This window comes from Pseudophryne corroboree, chromosome 9, assembly GCF_028390025.1.
Source record: "Pseudophryne corroboree isolate aPseCor3 chromosome 9, aPseCor3.hap2, whole genome shotgun sequence".
Taxonomy (NCBI): Eukaryota; Metazoa; Chordata; class Amphibia; order Anura; family Myobatrachidae; genus Pseudophryne; species Pseudophryne corroboree.
Window position 1 is genome coordinate 136,969,175 of NC_086452.1, and position 18,106 is coordinate 136,987,280.

The window sequence follows — 18,106 nt, forward strand, 5'->3', positions numbered from 1 at the left end:
TATGTACCTTTAAGATACCATGGAACGTGTACAAAGAACAGGCAATCTGTATAAATGATATGAGGGGAGTGACACACCGGACTCACAGGATGTAGTATAAATTGAGTGACCAGACCAGATTCTCCTATGCCATGATTAAGACCCTTTTAGGGTGGAAACGCGTTGGCGGCTAAAGGAGGATCTGGTCATTACAATTTCATAAGTGGGACTAACAGCGGGAGGATCAGCGCTAAGTTTTAGAAATTGAAGGAGAAAAGACCGTCAGACGACCAAGCGGTGAGATTGAACCCCATGTGCACACACCTGGCTGTAAATCCAAGGTGGAGGGATATAATCATTTTCTGCAAGCAGTGTCCGGGAGGTCAGTTTTATTGGAAGTGTTGAACACGATGATCTCAGAGGGACAAGCAGACACCGTATGATAGAGTGGCGTCCAGAGAGTCCGGTGAGATTATTCCTATCATAACATTTGAAATTTGCGCTGAGGTGCCAAAACGCTGTGAACCCCAAAATTTACTGAAAGAACTTTTTAATTTAAGAAGATTTTATGAATAAATGAACTGTGCTTTATGTTTTAACCCTTTGTTGGCTGGATTACACATCTAGAACTAGAGTGCAAAGTAGTATCTGCGGAGTAAAAACAGCGCTGAGATTTTTTTAAAGGATTTCATTCTTTGGCTATATGGTATAAGGCTGACGGGCTGATCAGCAATTCCCTTTAAAGAGACACAGCTGCAGTTTGTTATACAAAGCGATTTGGATAAGGTTCTCACACTCTTGACTTTCGGGCAACCAAACTAATTCAGGGTATGGAGACGCTGGAATACGAGGAAAGGCTTGCAAGACTAGGCATGTTTACACTGGAAAAGAGGAGATTAAGAGGGGACATGATCAACATTTACAAATATATAAGGGGACAATATACAGATCTTGTGCAGGACCTGTTTTTGGTTAGATCAACACAGAGAACTCGTGGACACTCGCTCAGGTTAGAGGAGACGAGATTCCACACAATACGGCGTAAAGGCTTTTTTACGGAAAAGACGATACATGTTTGGAATTCCCTGCCTGAGGGAGTTGTAATGGCCAACTCAGTCAACACCTTTAAGAATGGGTTAGATAAATTCCTAATGGACAAGGATATCCAGGGTTACGGGGCATAGTCACGCACTATGGTTATTATAAAAAAGAGGGGTTAATCGGAACGGCAGTCAGCAACTTCAATCAAAATTTTATACAAAATAATCGTGCATAGGAGACCACAAATAGGTTGAACCCGATGGACAATTGTCTTTTTTCAACCTTAGATACTATGTTACTATGTTACATTGTTCTCATAAATTTTATTCTCCATTATTACTTGTTACACACACGTTCTCTTTTAGTAGAATGTTTCAATGTTTTATCTGTGGAAAATTTTGTAAATGTGCTTTGATTTCTCCTTGTTCCACTGTGAGGTTGGATATTCTGTTTCCCACTGTCCTCTGGCAGGATGACCATGTGTTCGCACTGTTATACCTTCCTGTCTCAATATTCTATGGGGTAAATTTACTAACATTCGTAATTTTCGGAAAAAGGTCAAAGTTCAATCACGAATGACATCGAAAGTGTAAAACTGCAACTTTTTGAATTTATTACGCCTAATTTACTAAGCTGTCGTATTCGGATTTTTCATTTGTTCCGATGTCGATGTCATTCGTGTTTTTTCCCCGTTTTTTACGGCAGTGATTAGCAAAACACTGCCGACTTTATCACAATGAATCTCGGCCGGATCTGTGTGATCCGTGCTGGGGTTCATTTTTTTTTTTTTTTTAAATAAACACTGTAAATCTTTAAAAAAAATTGCGTGGGGTCTCCCCTCCTAAGCATAACCAGCCTCGGGCTCTTTGAGTCGATCCTGGTTGCAGAAATATGGGGGGAAAAATTACATGGGTTCCCCAATATTTAAGCAACCAGCATCGGGTTCTGCGCCTGGTCCTGGTTCCAAAAATACAGGGGACAAAAAGAGTAGGGGTCCCCCGTATTTTTAAAACCAGCACCGGGCTCCACTAGCTGGACAGATAATGCCACAGCCGGGGGTCACTTTTATATAGTGCCCTGCGGCCGTGGCATCAAAAATCCAACTAGTCACCCCTGGCCGGGGTACCCTGGGGGAGTGGGGACCCCTTCAATCAAGGGGTCCCCCCCCAGCCACCCAAGGGCCAGGGGTGAAGCCCGAGGCTGTCCCCCCCCATCCAATTGGCTGCGGATGGGGGGCTGATAGCCTTTTGTGAAAATGAAAAGATATTGTTTTTAGTAGCAGTACTACAAGGCCCAGCAAGCCTCCCCCGCATGCTGGTACTTGGAGAACCACAAGTACCAGCATGCGGCGGAAAAACGGGCCCGCTGGTACCTGTAGTACTACTACTAAAAAAATACCCAAAAAAAGACAAGACACACACACCTTGAAAGTAAAGATTTATTACATACATCCACACAAACATACATACATACTTACCTTATGTTCACACGAGGGTCTGTCCTCTTCTCCAGTAGAATCCATGGGGTACCTGTTGAATAAATTCTACTCACCAGATCCAGGGTCCCAGGCTCCTCGTAGCATCCATTTGTAATCCACGTACTTGAATAAAATAAAAAAACGGAGAGCCGAGCCACGCACTGAAAGGGGACCCATGTTTGCACATGGGCCCCCTTTCCCCGAATGCCAGAAACCCACTCTGACTGATGTCTAAGTGGGTTTCTTCAGCCAATCAGGGAGCGCCACGTTGTAGCACCCTCCTGATCGGCTGTGTGCTCCTGTGCTGTCTGACAGGCGGCACACGGCAGTGTTACAATGTAGCGCCTATGCGCTCCATTGTAACCAATGGTGGGAACTTTCTGCCCTGCGGTTGACCGAAAGTGACCTCACCGCTGAGCAGAAAGTTCCCACCATTGGTTACAATGGAGCGCATAGGCGCTACATTGTAACACTGCCGTGTGCCGCCTGTCAGACAGTACAGGAGCACACAGCCGATCAGGAGGGTGCTACAACGTGGCGCTCCCTGATTGGCTGAAGAAACCCACTTAGACATCAGTCAGAGTGGGTTTCTGGCATTCGGGGAAAGGGGGCCCATGTGCAAACATGGGTCCCCTTTCAGTGCGTGGCTCGGCTCTCCGTTTTTTTTATTTTATTCAAGTACGTGGATTACAAATGGATGCTACGAGGAGCCTGGTACCCTGGATCTGGTGAGTAGAATTTATTCAACAGGTACCCCATGGATTCTACTGGAGAAGAGGACAGACCCTCGTGTGAACATAAGGTAAGTATGTATGTATGTTTGTGTGGATGTATGTAATAAAACTTTACTTTCAAGGTGTGTGTGTATTGTCTTTTTTGGGTATTTTTTTAGTAGTAGTACTACAGGTACCAGCGGGCCCGTTTTTCCGCCACATGCTGGTACTTGTGGTTCTCCAAGTACCAGCATGCGGGGGAGGCTTGCTGGGCCTTGTAGTACTGCTACTAAAAACAATATATTTTCATTTTCACAAAAGGCTATCAGCCCCCCATCTGCAGCCAATTGGATGGGGGGGACAGCCTCGGGCTTCACCCCTGGCCCTTGGGTGGCTGGGGGGGGGACCCCTTGATTGAAGGGGTCCCCACTCCCCCAGGGTACCCCGGCCAGGGGTGACTAGTTGGATTTTTGATGCCACGGCCGCAGGGCACTATATAAAAGTGACCCCGGCTGTGGCATTATCTGTCCAGCTAGTGGAGCCCGGTGCTGGTTTTAAAAATACGGGGGACCCCTACTCTTTTTGTCCCCCGTATTTTTGGAACCAGGACCAGGCGCAGAGCCCGATGCTGGTTGCTTAAATATGGGGGAACCCCTGTCAATTTTTCCCCATATTTCTGCAACCAGGATCGACTCAAAGAGCCCGAGGCTGGTTATGCTTAGGAGGGGGGACCCCACGCAATTTTTTTTAAGAAAATAACCACTTTCCCACCCCTTCCCACTGATATACATGCACGGATCTCATGGATCCCTGCATGCCTATACAATCACGGATTAAAAAAGCAGGTCTGTTTTTTTTTAGCACTTTTTTACGAGTTGTAATTTTTCACGGCAGTGTTTGTTTTTTTTTGCTTTGCACTTCTTAGTAAATTACGGAGATTCATACTTAAACAGCCGCGTTTTGACCGATGGTGTATTCATTCGTATTTTTTTTGTTGGACTTCCAAAAAATTACGAATGCCCTCATCACTGCCGTGATTATTGCTTAGTAAATTACCGAGATGACACTTTGATGAAAAAACGGCATCTCGGTCAAAATCGGGACCTTAGTAAATTTACCCCTATGTCTCAAATTACTATATTTCCATTTTTGTAATGTGAGAAATCGGGATAAAAATATTTTGGGGAAAAAAAATTATACTCACAACAATCCAGTGTAGATCGGTCCTCTTCTGTTTGTACTCCACGTACTTGGCAAAATAAAAAAATGAAAATCACAATCCACGCACTGAAAGGGGTCCCATGTTTACACATGGGACCCCTTTCCCCGACTGGCGGGACCCCCCCGTGACTCCTGTCAAAGAGGGTCCCTTTAGCCAATCAGGGAGCGCCACATCATGGCACTCTCCTGATTGGCTGTGCGCTCCTGATCTGTCAGTCAGGCTGCGCACTGAAGATACAATGTAGCGCATAGGCGCTCCATTGTATCCAGTGGTGGGAACTTTGCGGTTTGCGGTAGACCGTGAGGTTAAGTGGGGTCACTCTTGTGACCCCAAATGTACATAAGTATTCACAACCTTTGCCATGAAGCTCAAAATTGAGCTCGGGTGCATCTTTTTTCCACTGATCATCCTTGCGATGTTCCTACAGCTTAATTGGAGTCCACCTGTGGTAAATTCAGTTGATTGCACATGATTTGGAAAGACACACATCTGTCTATATAAGGTCTCACACTTGACAGTGCATGTCTGAGCACAAACCAAGCATGAAGTCAAAGGAATTGTCTGTAGACCTCAGAGACAGGATTGTCTCGAGGCAGAAATGTGGGGAAGGGTACAGAAAAATATCTGTTGCTTTGAAGGTCCCAATGAGCACAGTGGCCTCCATCATCTGTAAATGGAAAACGTTCGGAACCACCAGGACTCTTCCTAGATCTGGCTGGCCATCTAAACTGAGCGATCGGCTGAGAAAGTCCCTAGTCAGGGAGGTGACCAAGAACCTGATGGTTACTCTGTCAGAGCTACAGCATTCCTCTGTGGAGAGAGGAGAACCTTCCAGAAGGACAACCATCTCTGCAGCACTCTACCAATCAGGCCTGTATGGTAAAGTGGCCAGATGGAAGACACTCCTTAGTAAAAAAGCACATGGCAGCCCACCTGGAGTTTGCCAAAATGCACCTGAAGGACTCTCAGACCATGAGAAACCCAATTATCTGGTCTGATGAGACAAAGATTGAACTCTTTGGCGTGAATGTCAGGCATCATGTTTGGGGGGAACCATGCACAGCTCATCACCAGGCCAATACCATCCCTACAGTAAAGCATGGTGGTGGCAGCATCATGCTGTGGGGATGTTTTTCAGCACTAGGAACTGGGAGACTAGTCAGGATAGAGGGAAATATGAATATAACTATGTGCAGAGACATCCTAGTTTAAAACCTGCTCCAGAGTGTTCTTGACCTCAGACTGGGGCGAAAGTTCATATTTCAGCAGGACAACGACCCTAAGCACACAGCCAAGAAATCAAAGGAGTGGCTTCAGTATAACTCTGTGAATGTCCTTGAACGGCCCAGAGCCCAGACTTGAATCCGATTGAACATCTCTGGAGAGATCTGAAAATGGCTTTGCATCGATGCTTCCCATCCAACCTGGTGGAGCTTGAGAGGTGCTGCAAAGAGGAATAGGAAAAACTGCCCAAAGATAGATATGCCAAGCTTGTGGCATCATATTCAAAAAGACTTGAGGCTGTAATTGCTGCCAAAGGTGCATCAACAAAGTATTGAGCAAGGGCTGTGAATACTTATGTACATGTGATTTCTTAGTTTTTTATGTTTAATGCATTTGCAAAAATCTCAAAAAACTTTTTTCACATTGTCATTTTGGGGTATTGTGTGTAGAATTTTGAGGGAAAAATTGAATGTATTCCATTATGGAAAAATGCTGTAACGTAACAAAATGTGGAAAAAGTGAAGTACTGTGAATACTTTCCGGATGCACTGTATGGAAAAACTAATGTCAAAGATTATATGGATGATGTTGATTGTCAGACTAAGAACTTCACAATTTATCCCTGACAAATATTTTCAAATCAATTTTAATCAGCAGGGAGAAATCATACTTACAAACACAGTAGAGAGGTGGGGCCAAGCATGGGAGGCAGAGAGTGAAGTGATCCATATATGCAAAGTTATTTTTTATTTTTACCATACCTTCTCTTCAGGACCCCTACGCCACAGCAGAGAGATAGGAGACTCCCCTAGTTCCTCAATACAATGACTACACTGGTGGTGAAATTACTGTTTTGTTAGACTGGATCACTCCGTCATTTTCTGTCTGCTTTAAATAAAGGCTGGGTAACAGACACAATAATGAAGGAATTTGACACATTGGATAACACAATACAAAATACCTCAGCTTGCTATTTTGGCTTAGCCATTGCCACTAGCAACTCAACAGTGCAAATAGTATCTCATTAAAATAATTCTGTTAAAGAGCTTTGGCTTTCCTAAGCTAATAGTACCAATAAGCGGCACATTTTTCAAAGGGTTAACTTTACTCAGGCTTAAGTCATAATAGACATACATATACAAGTAATGTGTATATCAAAAAAACACATTTGTCAGTGTCATATGTTTCAGATACACTTTACTTGTCTTCTTACTTCTCACTGAACACAAACACATGTCCACCCACCATACTTTACTTTCTAGTAGGTTCAGACGTAGCAACAGCAGACCAGTCAGCCAAGTAGGTTACTGATGGGGGTGGGGGTCAGGTGCTGAGGTGCCGATCCGGAGGAGACCAGGTACTGTTTACCAGGTCCCAGGCCTGATGGCAGGGGCCCAAATCATACCCCCCCCCCCCCCTTTACCTGGGAACAGGAGCTGCAGTTCTTCTCCTTAGCCCAGCATACGCTGTTGTGTGCTGGACTGCACTGTGGCCAGGGACAGGGCCTGATCAACCAATAGACTGGTCAGGCTGCAGCCTTGAGTCTTGGGGGGGGGGAGGGGAGGCAGCAGGTGCGGATGTCATGACGTCACGCACAAGGACCCTGCAGCTGCACAGTTATGCTGGCCGTACACTTGTGCGATGCATCGCACCTGAACTGCCAAAGTGATTACCATGCGATCATGCGATAGATCGCATGGTAATAACGTGATGGGCAGCGGACTGGCTGAGCTGGATGGCCTTATTGTGTCATACCTTTACATTCTATTAACACTTTTCACTTATTAATTTTTTGACACTATTTCTCTATTTTAATTGCATTTAATTTTTGTATCACATTCTCTATAGCTTCGGCTTCCTAAATACTAATTTATTAACACTATAGTTTTTTCACTGGTATGCTACGCTGGGCTTTCTGGCTTATGTTGGTGTTTTGGGGTGCCACACCCTGCACCTAGATATAGCTCTAGGGACACCAAATATACAGAGACGCCTTGATGCGGCTTTGGGGCTTATTCACACATTTGCGCAAATATGTGTAACGAAGATCTCTGAATTCTATTATCATGTGGAATTTATATCTGGTTACGGTTATCATTCAGGGTGCTGGGGGAAACAAATGCCTTTTTTTCTTGCTTAGAAATACCCCTCCCTTCCGAGCACCTGAATGATATCACTAAGCTAATTGAGCATCTACCAATATATATGTTTGTTGTGAGAGGCAGAGAGGTTCCTGCATTAGGAGAAGGTGCAGGCCCTGACATGCCACATGGAGCATTATGGGGTTGCTCCAAGGTAGGTAGCTCTTAGCTTAGACATATTGTAGTAGGGAGCCATTATCATGTGGCTCCTTGCTGGTTAATCTTAGACCCAGATTGGGGTAATTGAGGTGTGAGGTGTGGTGCCTCTGGACTGGCTGAGCTGGATGGCCTTAGTGTGGCATACCTTTACATTCTATTAACACTTTTCACTTATTAATTTTTTAACACTATTTCTCTATTTTAATTGCATTTAATTTTTGTATCACTTTCTCTATAGCTTCGGCTCCCTAAATACTAATTTATTAACACTATAGTTTTTTCACTGGTATGCTACGCTGGGCTTTCTGGCTAATGCTGGTGTTTTGGGGTGCCACACCCTGCATCTAGATATAGCGCTAGGGACCCCAAATATACAGAGACGCCTTGATGCGGCTTTGGGGCTTATTCACACATTTGCGCAAATATGTGTAACGAAGATCTCTGAATTCTATTATCATGTGGAATTTATATCTGGTTACGGTTATCATTCAGGGTGCTGCGGGAAAAAAAACGCCTTTTTTTCTTGCTTAGAAATACCCCTCCCTTTCGAGCACCTGAATGATATCACTAAGCTAATTGAGCATCTACCAATATATATGTTTGTTGTGAGAGGCAGAGAGGTTCCTGCATTAGGAGGAGGTGCAGGCCCTGACATGCCACATGGAGCATTATGGGGTTGCTCCAAGGTAGGTAGCTCTTAGCTTAGACATATTGTAGTAAGGAGCCATTATCATGTGGCTTCTTGCTGGTTAATCTTAGACCCAGATTGGGGTAATTGAGGTGTGGTGCCTCTGGACTGGCTGAGCTGGATGGCCTTAGTGTGGCATACCTTTACATTCTATTAACACTTTTCACTTATTAATTTTTTAACACTATTTCTCTATTTTAATTGCATTTAATTTTTGTATCACTTTCTCTATAGCTTCGGCTCCCTAAATACTAATTTATTAACACTATAGTTTTTTTACTGGTATGCTACGCTGGGCTTTCTGGCTTATGCTGGTGTTTTGGGGTGCCACACCCTGCACCTAGATATAGCGCTAGGGACCCCAAATATACAGAGACGCCTTGATGCGGCTTTGGGGCTTATTCACACATTTGCGCAAATATGTGTAACGAAGATCTCTGAATTCTATTATCATGTGGAATTTATATCTGGTTACGGTTATCATTCAGGGTGCTGTGGGAAACAAATGCTTTTTTACAATACAATATACCTCAGCTTGCTATTTTGGCTTAGCCATTGCCACTAGCAACTCAACAGTGCAAATAGTATCTCAGTAAAATAATTCTGTTTAAGAGCTTTGGCTTTACTAAGCTACTAATAGTACCAATAAGCGGCACATTTTTCAAAGGGTTAACTTTACTCAGGCTTAAGTCATAACAGCCATACATATACAAGTAATGTGTATATAAAAAACACATTTCTCAGTGTCTTATGTTTCAGATACACTTTACTTGTCTTATTACTTCTCACTGAACACAAACACATGTCCACTCACCGTTCTTTACTGTCTAGTAGGATCAGACGTAGCAGCAGCAGACCAGTCAGCCAAGTAGGTTACTGATGGGGGTGGGAGTCAGGTGGTGAGGTGCCAATCCGGAGGAGAGCAGGTACTGTTTACCAGATCCCAGGCCTGATGGAGGAGCCCAGCATGGGCCCAAATCTTCCCCTCCTCCCCTTACCTGGGAACAAGAGCTGCAGTTCTTCTCCATAGCTCAGCATACGCTGTTGTGTGCTGGACTGCACTGTGGCCAGGGACAGGGCCTGATCTGATCAGGCTGCAGCCTTGAGTCTTTAAGGGGGCAGCAGGTGCGGACGTCATGCACATGGACCCTGCAGCTGCACACTTATTGTGATCACTGATCCGATTCCCACTGCCTCCACAACGGACAGCGGCTGCCCTGGCGCCCGATCATTCCACAGTACGTCTCCTGGTGGCTGGTGGTGCTGCTTATCGCGATTAGTGGTCGTCGGCTGCGTGACGTGATGCAATGACGTTACGCCGCACTCCCACCCCTGGCCTTCTTTGTGTGTGCCACCACTGATGCAGAGGAGGTGGAGGAGCAATGTGCTGCTCTTCCTAGGACTGTCTGGGCTGGCGCAGGCATAATATGATCTTAATCAACTTGCAGCCAGCCCTGCATTGACTGAGCAGCAGCCTGCTGCCTGTGTGACCTTAAAACACAAAAAGAAAAAGTATTCCACATTGGGGCACTCATCTGTAACTTACTGTAATGGAAAATCTGAATCTGGGTATGGGTCAACTCCCTATAATACATAACCTTTATTATAATTAGTTTAAAATACTAATAGTGGATAGCTAGCGAAGTATTCAAAGAGAATATGTGAAATAGTGAATAGTGCAAAAGAAAAAATTAAAAGATAAAATTAGAACACACACTAGTCTTGAATATGATCAGTCAGCTAGATAATTCTCTCTTGTAATAATTATACAACTAAATCGTTGTGCTTATTGTCAATATTGACCTATAGGATTGTATACATAAATTGTGCGCTCCCCTCCTTGGGATATTTAGGCTTACTGTTGGGATAATTTAATTGAAGATTCCACTATTGATCACAGGATACAGTGATCATAATCAGCAATTCACGTATTGTTACCCTAAGTGGATACAGTTTTGAACCACTTGTGACTACTGCTAATGTAGAGGGATTGTTAGAGTGACCCTCTCTTAATACATTGCGATTTTTTCATGTGGTCCCAACTTTCTAAAATGTTAAGTATATTCCCAACAGGACATATTCCCACCATGTAGGGTTTGTGTGAGAAACTAAGGCACTGCAGCTATATGATCTGAACACTTCCCTTGTGCAGAACGAAATCACTTAGATATTCTCATATAACATGCATTCACACACGTCAGTTAGGGGGTTAATCCTATTCGAGCATAACCTTCCACAGTACCTGGGAGTAAATAAATTATCCTCAATCTCCCTGCTCCTGTATGTAATTGGTAAGAAGCAGCTCAAACAAGCCGTAATACTATTGCTGAATCAGAGGATCTCGCTGGTATGCGCTCCCAGTATAGGATCTATATCACTTAATACAGTATGTAATCTACGGCTGATTAAATCAGGCTAGAATGGTCTTACTGCAATACAAAGTGTCACTAACATGTTGTGCAGACAGTAGACCCATGTATTCAGTGATCCGCAACAAATGTTTCAAATTCAGCCGTCACAGTGCTATCGTAACCTGGCTGATTTACAATGTGTCCAAAGCATGTACTGCTGGTTACATTCTCCTGCGAATGCCGTATAACACAATATGCAGTCTTTTCTATACATAGAAATTAAGTTATCTGTTTCTGTGGGTTAACCCTTTTAGACTGACTGAATGAGAACGGAGATTAGATGTCAGTTAGCTGCGTGTCTTATTATTCATTGCCGTAATAAGCAATAGTGCATTATATCATGCTCGTTCTCTCAACTATGCCCAGATAAGCCTTACTAAATCCCTGGTGAGAGGGAGACAACACTTATTTAATATCTAGTAACGTCCTACAGTACATTTGTCCGGTGCCCCGGATATCAGATTATATCAATAATTGCACATTTCAATTTAGTATACAGAGACAGTGTGATCATTTAAAAACACGGCACCCAGATGGCGTATTTTTCGGACCATAAGACGCACCTGACCATAAGACGCACCTAGTTTTTAGAGGAGGAAAACAGGAAAAAAAATATTCTGAACCAAATAGTGTAATATAATATTTAATAAACTGAGGGGGAGGGGGGAGTCACTTTATTATGGCAAATATTTAAGAGTAAACCTTGGCATTTGCTGAAATTGCAGTAGATCTTTACACACACACACTCTCACTGTAAACACAGGTTCCCCGCATCCAGCCTGCATTAAACACACACACACTGTAAACACAGGTTCCCCGCGTCCAGCCTGCATTAAACACACACACACACACTGTAAACACAGGTTCCCCGCATCCAGCCTGCATTAAACACACACACTGTAAACACAGGTTCCCCGCATCCAGCCTGCATTAAACACACACACACTGTAAACACAGGTTCCCCGCGTTCAGCCTGTGTTAACCACTCTGAGAAAGGAAGAGGTGAGGGGGGGAGAGCGGGGGGACTCACTTTATTGCCTGTCACAGCCTGTCAGTTTACGCTGCCCAAAGCACTCTACTCTGAGGAAGGAATTGGAGGAGGTGAGGGGAGGGAGATGAGGAGTCACGTGATGCCGGCGCTCTGCTGCCGCGCTCTCAGATGCCGGGCTCTGAGATGACGGCAAAGCAGCAGCAGCAGACAGGACCCGCCGCTACCCGCACCTGATAACTGCTGCCTCTCCCACCCAGTGCGCTCCCACCCAGCGCATTGAGAGCGCTCCATAAGGTTTTTATTGCTCTGCATATGTATTATTCGGACCAAAAGACGCATGTACTTTTCCCCCCACATTTTTGGGGAGAAAAAGTGCGTCTTATGGTCCGAAAAATACGGCAATTATAATAAAGGTTATGTTTTATAGGGAGTTGACCCATACCCAGATTCAGATTTTCCATTACAGTAAGTTACAGATGAGTGCCCCAATGTGGAATACTTTTTCTTTTTGTGTTTTAATATGATTAACTTATTCCAGGGAGCACCCCCAAATTAATGGTCAATACCAAGAATTTTCTCTGAAAATTGTTTTCAATTATATACAATGGGAAGTAACTTACTCATATGAATATATGATCTATATGATCTGTGCGGATTTTTTCTTCTTTCAGTGCCTGTGTGACCTGTCAGAAGGGATATGCACTAGTCCCAGGCAACATAACTTCTCTAAGTAAACAACTGCTGCAGCAGCCTTCAGGGTAAAGAGGGGAGGGGAGCAGGAAGGGGAGATATATATGTAAAATAATTAAATCAATGTTTAGGAAGATCAGTATGATAGGATTATATAAAAAAACATATCTGTTTTTAAAAATAAATCATTTTTTTATCCGCAAACAATAAATAATTCTGTGGTAAATTTTGACACTTAATTACAGATTTGTATCTGTATTTGAGTGAAAAAAATCTATGCCAAAAAATTGGTGGTTGTGATAGGGGGGAAGGGGGGGTCTACTTCTGTATTGGCCTAGGGCGGCTGGAAGCCTTAATCAGGCCCTGGCCAGGGAGGTGCTAAAAGTACTATTTTTTTCTATATTTTTTTCTAAGGTTGCAGGGCCACGCTGCCTGTCATTAGGCCATGCCCCCTGAAAAGTATGCTTCTCTACTGCCCTGGTCAGGTGCAATGTGTAATTAGACCCTGTCATCTTGCAACATGATTCGCTGGTCTTTTAAGAGGGTGGATGGAGGGCCAAAATCCAACGAAGGGGCAAGTCTTCAATTGTGGACCAATCATGGGGTTCTATGTAGTCAACAAATCCCCCACTGTCCCCTGCGTGTTCCACTTGGTCTGTTTCATTGGCTTGCCTGTCATCAATGGTTTAGGTTGTCGAAGTCGAAAATATCATTGTTTGACACGCACCAAGTACAAACACCACACAGATGGCCTCCGTGCGTGTACTTGTTCTGCCGTACGTGCACATGCCCGCAATTTGCATAAAACCGCTCACGCGGTGGTGCGTATTAGTGCATGGTATGGGTAATTACAGTAGCATTTGTTTTCGCATGGAAAAGCCACAAAGACACATTTCATATTTAATCCACATAGTGCACGATTTACACATAGCCTACATGCACCACACCAGCGAGTTACACTTGCTTAAAAGGTACAATAACAAAGGAATTCACCTTTACAGGATATGAGGGGACAGAATTAGGTTAGGAGGTGGTGTTTGGTATCCAGCTGTACAGTACATTAAGAGCAATATTCCGGTAGCAGTTTGCAGAAGATAGCACGCTCCTGCGCATAGATATGCGCAAGAACAGAATATTAATATGACACTGTATTTACTGTACTTTGATATTCGGCGGGAACCCAGTGGAGAACATCTGCAAGTGCACCTGAACCAGGCATCGTCCACCTATTCAAACTGGCCTATGACCCCTCCTGTACTGTAAATGACCAGCCCTTTGACCTATGGGTGAAGAGATTACAGTTTCTATTGTATCATGAACTGGACAAATGTATAAAAAGCCAAGCTGCCTGGCTGGTCACACATTCTCTGAGGGTCATCTAGCCAGATTGACTGAGGACCGGATCCGGGTGGCGCTTGCGAACCAAACGTATGTATCATTGATTGTAGCCTGTATCTCTTTTTGTGAATTGTATTACTATTGTAACCCCCTGTTAATAAATAACTGTTGGTGGGTCAGATCCCAACATATTTAAATACAATTGGTGTCGTGTCCCTTTCCTGCTAAGGTTTATGGTGTATTTCAGCCACACGTGTAGCTGCATTGTGCTTACAGCGTGTCGGTGTGTGTGTGTACGCAAAGTGTGTACTTTGTACGTCCATTTCGGTGTGTGTACGCAAGTTGCGTACACGGTATGGGCCTGTGTACACTAACTGGGTAAAAAGTACGTAGGTTAAGGATTACACCCAGTAGCCGCAGCGTCTAGGGTTTTAGCATAAAAGTTTTAGCTTTTTCTGTCCTATAAGTTAATCAGCTTTATCAAGGTAAATGCATATTGCATCCTATGTTGTACCAGCCCTGGGTCAAAATCTCGGGAATTTCAACTCGGGTTGACCCTTTTACACAGAAAAAGGACCCATGTTTATCGGCAAATTACCGAGTAGAACTTCTTAACCCATAATTTGACTTTCTGTGTGAAAGGGGTATAATTGATCATTATATAACATAAATATGCTACATTGCTTTCCCACCCCTAGATAGAACCCTGTCCCATTCTAGGTTCTGCTGCTTTTAGCACATAGGACCTTATTTACAGATGAACATAGATCACTGCATACGCAGCCAGATCTGCTTTCATTTCCTCACATGCTGGGGGCCGCCCGGCACAGGGCACTGCCGCCCAGCATGTGTGAGGCCACCTCCCGATGCATCCCCAATTAGATTGCGGATGTATCAGAACTAAGGCTGACCCCTGGCACACTGTCAGGCGGTCAACCATTAATTTTTTTTCCAGAGGGGCAGTGTGTGATATCATGCAGCCATCCCGAAAACAGTCCCAGCCCGCCCCCAATCAGAATATCCCACCAACGCTGTGATGATGTCCATCCCGACAGCCACCGCTGTTAATCACATTGTGGCCACATCCTTCCTGGATGCAGCAGCAATGTGCCGGTGCGCGTGCACAGATCATCTGGATGCGGCCGCTGCGTGTGAACAAGCGGCTGTTCGAATCTCCCGGACTCCTGGAGTGACGAAAACGGGGGATGGGTTGCTTAGCCACACCCCCTCTCACGAAGCCATGCCACCATCCCACGAAGCCATGCCCCTTTTGCAGCCGCCACTGTAACAAGTGTAGTAAAGGTGAGGTGAGGAACCCCTCTGGATACTATATGTAGTTATTTATACTCAGGATTTATTGTGTTTATAATCGGGAGAGACAATTAAAAAACCTTTTCAGATTTCTATACAAAACACTAATCTAGAAAAGGAGTACCTTTCACTTGTGGTAAAAACACATTTTAAAGCATTAATTTATCAGAAGCCAAGATGTTAATATTTTCCTGGTATTGTAGAGTCTGTACAGTTCCAGTTATTGTGGCTGACTTAGAGAACAAACAGGTTTTGTGCACTTGATTAATTTCTATTTGAGAATGTATAATTGTAATGTTTGTGTATTTTATAATGCAATAAAAAACACAGACCTATCAGTAAGAGGCTCCTTGTTTTCAAAGTCGAAAAATATTGCAGTACACACATCATGTACAAACTACACACAGATGGCCTCCGTGCGTGTACTTGTTCTGCTGTGCGTGCGCATATTCGCAATTTGCATATGGTCGCTCCCGCGGTCCTACGCATTAGCGCGTGGTATGAGTATTTACGGTAGAGTTTGTGGACGCATGGAAAAGCTATCAAACCACATTACAAATTTAATCCAAATAGTGCACAATGTACACATAGTCTCCCTGCACCACACCAGCAAGTTACAACAGTTTAAATGGTATCAGATCAAAGGAATTCACCTTTACAGGATAGGAGCTGACAGAACAAGGTTATAAGGTGGTGTTTGGTATCCAGCTGTAGGGTATTTTAAGGGCAATATTCTGGTGTTGGTTTGCGGTAGATCACACGTTCCTGCAAATAGTTATGTGCAGGAGCAGAATATAGATATAAACTGTATTTACTGTACATTAGGTATGCGGCGGGAACCCAGAGGAGTCCACCCACAAGTGCATCTGAAACAGACATCGCCCACCTATTTAAACCAACCTATGACCTCTCCTGTACTGTAAATGGCCATCCCTGTGTCCAATGGACAAAGAGATTACAGTATCCATTGTGTTTAGTTTTGTAAGATTGGATAAAAAGAGCCAGCTGCAGGCCTGGTCACACAAGACTCTAAAAGTTATCTATCTAGATGACCGAGGACGAGACAGGGGAGCGGGGCGAAAACCAAACACGTATGTACCATTGACTGTAGCCATTATTCTTTTGTATTGTATTGCTTTGTTATTGTAACCCCCTTTCAGTAATAATATGTTGTGGTGTCGGAACCCGGCATTTTAAATATAATCTGGTGTCGTGTTTTCCTTTCCCTGCTAAGGTTTAAAGTGTATTACTATCGCATGCATAGCTGTTAAGGGTTCACGGTGTATCTTTGGGTGTGTACGCGCTGAGTGTACTTTGTACAGCCAGCGCGGCATTTGTACGCAAAGTACGTACTCGGTACGGGGCTCTGTACGCTAATGGTGTAATAAGTACGTAGGTTGAGGATTAAGTATAGCGTCCGCAGCGGCTCCATTTAAAGTGTATGAAATGTCTTTTTACAGTGTTGCTTTTAGTCCTGTATGTAAATCAGCATTTACATTGTTTAATGTTCTCATGCAATGTATTTGCTTTTAATATAAGATGTCTTCATTGACATCATCACGCTTTGAGAGGAATTGTCCCAGGTCCTCTTTCATTGATTCTATGGCACCAACTTCTCTTATAATTAAATCAGGATCCATTCAGGATCCCAGCAGTCGAAATACTGACGCTGGAATCCCAACATTATTCGGAATTTCAACACCGGGTTAGGGTTAGGCTGTGGGGGGTAGGTTTAGGCTGCAGGGACGGGGAGTTAAATTTAGGTACCACCAGGGAGTGTTAGGTTTAGGCTACTGAGAGGAAGGGTTAGGGGGCCAATGGAGGAAGGTATACTTACCTTCCCCTGCCAGAATTCTGACTTTCCGGATGCCGCAGTTGGTATTCTAACCACCGGCATCCCGACTGCCAGCAAATCAATCCCAACCCATTAGATCTACTTTATCTGCTGGATAGCAGTTTGCACATTAATCAGTTTCTTGCATTGTTCCCAATGGGATGGAAGGTGGTTCTATAACGCACTCAAATATTGACCAGCAGCTTCCTCTGTTACTCATAGGATCCAGTTTGCAGAAGCCCTTCTGTTTCTCCAAAGTGCTTTGAGCTCTAAGTGGCTGCTGATCCCTGCTAATAGGAAGACTCTGGTTAAAAAGAATGTCTAGTGTTTCGCTGTAGCCTTCATGTCAGGGTATCCTGTCAACTTTCACCCAATTATAGTTGTTACTGTATTAGCTCTGTGCTGTAGTCACTTTCTGTAAATAATAGAGGTGCCTTCAGGAAAGACAACCAGAGTATTAAATGAGTAGAGAATGCTGCCTGGCCACTGTAATTGTGAAATACACCAAATAAGAGTGGCCAGGCAGCATTTTCAAATCTGAATCCCAGGCTGCACCAAGACACCGAATGGCTGTCATCTTACAGATTGGTGGATAGCTGGAGCTATCCACCAGTCAGACTACAGCATTCTATACCTGCCTTCAGTCAGACAGTGAATGGCTCTAAGGTTGCTGATTGGTGGATGGTTAAAATTATCCAGCAATCAGAGTGCTGACAGTCATTCACTGTTGGAAGCGTGTGGAGACAAGGGGGTAAATTTACTAACATTCGTGTTTTCCCGTTTGAGGTCAAAGTTCAATCACGAATGACATAGAAAGTGTAAATATGCAACTTTTTGAATTGATTACGACTAATTTACTAAGCTGCCGTATTCTGCATTTTCGGGTT